Below are 7,478 nucleotides of genomic sequence, written 5' to 3'. Positions count from 1 at the left end.
AATAATAATATATAATAATTATATATAATATATAATATTATATATATATATATATACATATATATATACATATATATATAAATATATATACATATATATATACAAAATATATATATAATATATATATATATATATATATATTATATATATATTTTGTATATATATATATATATATATATATATATATATATATATATATATAATATATATATATGCACACATATATATATATACATATATATATATTTTTTTTTCAACAGCCAATTATTCAACTGTAGGACATAGGTCTCTCTCAGTTCATTATTGATAGGTTATTTGGCAGTACCACCCTTGCCTTCCTAGCCAACTGCGGTTCGGCGTGCTAGCACTTTTGCCACGACGTAGTCCTTTTTACTGCGACGGGGAACTGAACTCGAGACTAGAAGTCACACGTGTGTGTGTGTGTGTGTGTGTGTGTGTGTGTGTGTGTGTGTGTGTGTGTGTGTGTGTGTGTGTGTGTGTGTGTGTGTGTGTGTGTGTGTGTAACTAAAATATAAATGCTTAAGAATGACTGAGTAGAAGAAGCACCGGTCTATATGCACCACTGCTTTTATTAAAAAGGACACAAATGTCTCCCAATACCCTAATAAGAATACTTCACGACCACTTATCTTTTTAGCAGAGAGGGCCCATTCCGGGATTCTCTCATAACGACCTCTTCTGACCAGAGCGATCACAAGAACCCCTTCTAGGTGCTTCTTACCCCCCTCGTTACCTTTTAGCGGGAGTTTTCATAAATGAGAGTGCCCCTCTTTTAATAAAAGTGTTTTTAAAACTATATATTGACAAACTATACAAAGGTAAAATAACTACAAAATAATAAGAATAGATAAAATGTATAGAAATCGTAGTTTTAAATAATAACTTGTAGAATTAAGAATTTTCAAACTCCCATTTTATTTATTTATTTTCAGGTCATGGGTTTGCATTTCATTTCGATTTTAAACAGGATAAAAATAAATAATAGAAATAGGTTTTGATAAATAAAATACAAATAATGAAGCAGGCGCGTTTTCTATGGGCTCCTCCAGCGAGCGCGTTTTCTATACGCTTAGCTCAGGGCGAGTGTAGGGCATCCTCACTTTCGGGATATAAAACTCTAGTCTACAGGCGGCACGCTAGTACGTTACAACAAGGGAAATTCTGCGGGAGAGCATGAGTAAATGGCGTGTACATATGACTGAAGGCGTGGTCATTGCAAATGCACAATGATTCACGACACCCACTCTCTCCCAGTACCCATCCCCCAGTCCCTCCTGGTACCCGCTACACACACACACAAACACACACAACACACACACACACACACACACACACACACACACACACACACACACATACACACACACCACACACAACACACACACACACACACACCACACACACAAACACCACACACACACACACACACACACACACACACACACAACACATACACACATATATATGTAAAAGGCTATGAGCCCTATTACAATGGCTTTGCAGGAGCAGTGATACTGGTATAACGGCGTAACTCTCTATAATAAGAGTTCAACACTAAGGGAACACACGAGACGATGTCTAAGGGTAAAGCGGTGAGCGCGGGGTCACGTGTCAGGTCAACCCACCTGAAGGCGAAGGCTAGGCCGACCTTACCACGCCGGGCGCTAAGTACAAACTGCCGGGTCAGGTGAGGTCAGATAACATCGTCGTCTACGCCCTCGCTGAGTCATTGCTTCCAAAATGGACTTGGAGCCACGTGGTAAACATGGTTGACACGTGGTCTATTGCTAACAGAAATAGACTTATGTATATGCCATATTGCTCGGCCACCTACTCACATCTCGCCCTCGAGGTGCCTTAGATTTGCCTCAAGGGTGACCTAACTTGGCTGGTCATCTGGTGCATCTTCATGGCTGCCCATCGCTGTCGTCCTCTTCTTCCTGGTCCTCGGTGTAATCTGTCCATCCTCGACGTCCACACGTCCTCAAAAGTCTCGCACAGGTCCTTGACTTACGATTTGTCTAGACTTCCACGTAGTCCTTGTCCAGGGCAAAATCGGTTGGCTTCCTCGTCCACACGTCCTCACAGATGTTGTCCAGGTCCTTCTTGGCTTCATGCTCATTGTAAGTGAGACGTGACCGCAAGCCACCAGATGTAAGCGACACGTGAGTTGGGAGCACCGCTGTCGCCAGATGTAAGCGAGAGGCCACCGCATTACCAGATGTGAGTGAAACGAGAGATGGACTTGAGTGGGTCAGTGAAAAGGGGCTTAGCTTGCTGGTTTATTCTTGAAGACAGATATGAGACCCCCCAAGAGACCCCCGTGTCCCCGGGTGAGGACGAGTGGTGGAGCTGGACCCTGTGTGGCTTGGGCTGTCTGCTGTGTCTCTCTCTCTTCTGCCTTACGGACGTGTCCTTTTATGCGGCGGTTCCCTTCGAGGGCGGATGTTTGTTCCTATGCGAAAAGAGAAAGCCTGGCTGCATCTGTGTCCTGCCCAAGGAGAAGGGCAGCTACTTGGACAGAGGTGTGAAGTGTACATCCGGTCTTGCTACGTATTGTTGCATTGCTCGCCCACGCGCAAAGCTCGTCCTCGAGCCGACTGTAACGCTTGAAACGATGCAGTAGAGGTTCTGTTTTGGTGTCTACAGATGGTTCCTGGTGATCCGAGGGTCAGTAGACCGTCGCGTGCCAGGTAACGGGTGTGGCGGAGGTTTCGCACTGAGGTGCAACATTCATTAGAGAGGAGGGTTACATCGTCTTCAGAAGTTGAAATATAAGTGTACCAGGCCAGTAGAAGGGCTAAGGAGGAGGATGATAATGTGTTAGTCAATCACCTTATTAAATTGCAAGAAAAATGAGAGCATAATAAGAACAATTTGTCACAAGAAGAGTAACGTGTCAAGTAAGGTATTAATTACTTAGATGTGTCAGGATTAACGAGTTCAATAAGGTACCATCATATTGAAGAGAGAAAATTAATTGAATAAGAATTCCACATCTTTGGGGTAAATAGGCAAGTATATATGCTTCGAGCACATAGGCAGTTGGGCCTGAACTTAATGCTAACGTGCGCATCTGGGCGCTTCAATCGTATGAGCGTAAGTGTGCGGCGGCCGCAGGATTCCTTCATTTACGGCCATGAGCCGGGCTTAAAATTAACTTGCGGTGATTGTAACCGAGTAAGTCTATATAAAGCATGGTGTCTACAATGTGTTGCCATTGTTTGCAACTGGAGACACTACCATCAGTACACATTCACTAAACCTTAACTAAAGACATAAATTCCAGCATTACTGAGGACAAGATATCGAACTTCGAGAGGACGTCGTAAAAGAGATTTGGGTTCAGTTAATAGTCATAGGGATGGCACATAGTAAAATACGCATCTTAGAGTGAATTCCGAGTAGAGTGGGCAGTTAGGTAGATAAGAGGATAGTCAGGTGATCAAAATCTATGTGTGAACGAGTGACAGATTAGCACGGCAAGTATGAAGAAACAGTGATATAAAGAACGCTATAGTGTATACACAGAATATAACAATACGCAAGAAGTAATAAAGTGATTACTAATAGGAATAACATATAAGAGAAAAAAAAGATGATTTAATTCATTCGACACAAATAAACATGAATAATATGATGAGAGCAGCCAAACATAACAATAATTACTTAAACGCGAAGGTACTCATTTGTTCTGAGAGAAGTGATATATGCTAAATTGTGTGATCTGAGGATAAAAATTATAATAGACAGAAAAATACTAACACAATACATCAATTACAGGATGGTTTAGGGCTGGGAATGAGGTGTGAAGTGAGGGTGCATGTCACTTAGGTTTGATCTCAGTGTGTGATTCGTTTGTTGTGTTGAAAAAAACAATGGTTGACAGCGAGAAGTTATGTAGTATAGAGTTAGTAGTGTGCGTTCGTAGAGTGGTTTGTACTTGAATTTGAAAGAAGGCAACTTGTATACAAGGTGTGGGTGGGTATAGGGAGGGCAATAGTTACTCTGGCACTAAAAGGTACACTTACTTTATATAGTAACAAGGAAGATTGTTGGTGCTAGGTAGAACTGTGACATCCTGGTTGTGTTGACGAGGGTTCGCGAAGAATTAGCGAGGCAGGTGAGCCGGATTGGCGAGTGTGGCGGCGTAGAGTGCGAGGATACATCTTCAGCGACTTCGTCAGGAAGACTGATATGAGACCCCCCAAGAGACCCCCGTGTCCCCGGGTGGAGGACGAGGTGGTGGAGCTGGACCCTGTGTGGCTTGGGCTGTCTGCTGTGTCTCTCTCTCTTCTGCCTTATGGACGTGTCCTTTTATGCGGCGGTTCCCTTCGAGGGCGGATGTCTGTTCCTGTGCGAAAAGAGAAAGCCAGGCTGCATCTGCGTCCTGCCCAAGGAGAAGGGCAGCTACTTGGACAGAGGTGTGAAGTGTACATCCGGTCTTGCTTCGTATTGTTGACACTCATCCTCACGTCCTCGTAATCTTCATCTGGATCTATGGGCATCTGGTAGGGGCGGCATCTCAGGGCAGCTGATACCTACGCTGACAAGCTCCTGGAGTTGACTGGATCTGCGGGCGTCGCCCATCCACAGCATCCTGGGGTGACTGGTGCCTGCGCTGGCGAGTTCCTGGTCCTTCTACAGGTGTCTCGGCAGGCAGCGCCTGTCCACTACATCATGGGACGGTTTAATACCTGCTCTGACAAACATCCTGGTCCGCAGGCCTATGGCGATCTTCCAGTGACGTCCTTCCCACAGCATCCTAAGGTGACCATATATCCTCTTTCGGTGCCGTGTCGGTTATCGTCAGTAAACCAGGTTTATACACGTAAGGGCCAGATAACAAGAGAAAAAGAAAGGCAACAGAGAAGAGGTGGTGTTAAGTGTCACTAGCCAGTTATTTATAAAAAAAAATTGCGTTTTTTAATGTGCGTTTTTAATTTATTTTCTTCTTTTTTTGTGTTTTATTTCACAAAGACAAAGAAGAAAATATGAGAGGGAGACGTCAGTAGCGATCCGCATGGACCTGGCTTGAACTACCAACCATCTCTGATAGACATGAGAGTATATAAAGGGAAACAACAACGGCAATCCGCAAGGATTTATTTGAAGCAATTGTCGTCACACAGAGAAGAAATAAATGTAAGTTGTACATCATGTACGAGTCATTCGTCACGACTGACAAAATTGCGGGCAAAAGAGATGCGTCATAGATCTTTACGCCAGCACTTCGACAGCAACAAACCCTATAAATGAAAAGGTTTCAGTGTCTTTTGTTCTCCGTGAGTGAGTGAGTAAGTGTGTGTGTGCGTGTGTGTAAGCAACAGCAAGCGTGAATGAGAATGAAAGTGAGAGTGACCTCACATAGAGAATGAATCACAAACACGAATATTAATGTTCAATATTACAAACTGAGATAGATTAGTAATGCTAGCTATTTGATATTATTTCAACTACCACAATGAATTAAACATTTAATGATATGCAACAGAATGTATGCATGAATGATGGTGATGTGAAAAAATATTCGCAAGCTTTTTAGTAAGCAAATCTTCTCGGGGTCGGAAAATCTGAGCTGCCGAGGTAGCCGTGTCTAGCTATGCATGTTAGACTTCATTGACGGGGGATCCTATACCCAAAATGCCATACATATTATATATATATATTATAATATATATATATATATATATATATATATATATATATATATGCACATATACACACATATATATATACGTATATATATATATTGTGTGTTGTGTGTGTGTGTGCACATACACACACACACACATATATATATAATATATATATATATATATATATATATATATATATATATAGAGAGAGAGAGAGAGAGAGAGAGAGAGAGAAGAGAAGAGAGAGAGAGAGAGGAGAGAGAGAGAGAGAGGGCCGCGGTGGCCGAATGGTTAGAGCGTCGGACTCAAGACTGTCACGACGGCAATCTGAGTTCGAGGGTTCGAGTCACCGACCGCCGCGTTGTTTCCCTTGGGCAAGGAACTTCACCTCGATTGCCTACCTAGCCACTGGGTGACCAAGCCAGCCCAGATCAGTGCTGGTCCCAACACCGGATAAATAGAGAGAATGATTACCTAAAAAAAGGTACCACCGGCACTCTCCGTGGAAAGGAACTGGGGACCCTACCACGTACTCACTCCAAGAGCATCACACATGAAAACTACAATTAAGTATCATGCTGTGACCACGGCGGCTCAAACGTGAACCTACCGTTAAAAGAAATTTTTAAAATTTAAAGGCCGCGGTGGCCGAGTGGTTAGAGCATCGGACTCAAGACTGTCACGACGGTTCCAGTCACCGGCCGGCGCGTTGTTCCCTTGGGCAAGGAACTTCACCTCGATTGCCTACCTAGCCACTGGGTGGCCAAGCCAGCCCATGTCAGTGCTGGTCCCAAGCCCGATAAAATAGAGAGAATGATTACCTAAAAAGGTACCACCGGCATTCTCCGTGGAAAGGAACTGGGGACCCTACCACGTACTCACTCCAAGAGCATCACAACATGAAGACTACAATTAAGTATCATGCTGTGACCACGCGGCTCAAACATGAACCTACCGTTAAAAAATATATATATATTTAGAGAGAGAGAAAGAGAGAGAGAGAGAGAGAGAGAGAGGCAGCATGCTACATGGGCAATAGCTTGCTTCTAAAATTCTTTCACCCAAGCACTGACTCTACCTATACAGGAATGGGTAGAAATAATAAAGCTATAGTCGACCTCGACTGAAGTTAGACGTCGATATATAATATTACATATATATATGTATATATATGCATATATAATAATATATGTATATATATATTATATATATATATATATATATATTTGTGTGTGTTGTGTGTGTGTGTGTGTGTGTGTGTGTGTGTGTGTGTGTGTGTGTGTGTGTGTGTGTGTGTGTTTGTGTGTGTGTGTGTATAGTTCTCTCTCTATATGTATACATATATATACACATTCATATATATGTTTGTTTGTTCAACAACCACTCATTCCATTGCAGGATTTAGGCCTCTCTCAATTTATTATTAAGAGGTCATTTGGCAGCACCACCCTTACCTGATTGGATGCCCTTCCTAATCAACCTCGGTACAGCGCGCTACCGGAGTCCAGTGCTCTATCCACTGGACCATATGTGTGTGTGTGTGTGTGTGTGTATTTGCATATCTATCTATCTATCTATCTATCTATCTATCTATCTATCTATATATATATATATATATATATATATATATATATATATATATATATTTGTATGTATGCATATGTATATATATACATAGTATCTAGGTAAGACAAACCAGAAATTTGCACTGGACTATATATGTGTGTGTGTGTGTGTGTGTGTGTGTGTGTGTGTGTGTGTGTTTCTGTGTGTGTGTGTTTCTGTGTGTGTGTGTTTCTGTGTGTGTGTGTGTGTGTG

The 7,478-nt window shown here is 42.3% G+C and overlaps 1 protein-coding gene across 1 annotated transcript in view; it reads right to left on the bottom strand.

Moving 5' to 3' along the window:
* Positions 1 to 7,478, bottom strand: part of LOC119572241 (epoxide hydrolase 4-like) — a gene marked incomplete at its 5' end in the record, with an annotated part of 86,433 nt that overhangs the window by 12,177 nt on the left and 66,778 nt on the right.

This window comes from Penaeus monodon, chromosome 1 (genome assembly GCF_015228065.2).
Source record: "Penaeus monodon isolate SGIC_2016 chromosome 1, NSTDA_Pmon_1, whole genome shotgun sequence".
NCBI classification, from domain to species: Eukaryota; Metazoa; Arthropoda; class Malacostraca; order Decapoda; family Penaeidae; genus Penaeus; species Penaeus monodon.
This window is presented reverse-complemented; position numbering and strand designations above follow the sequence as displayed.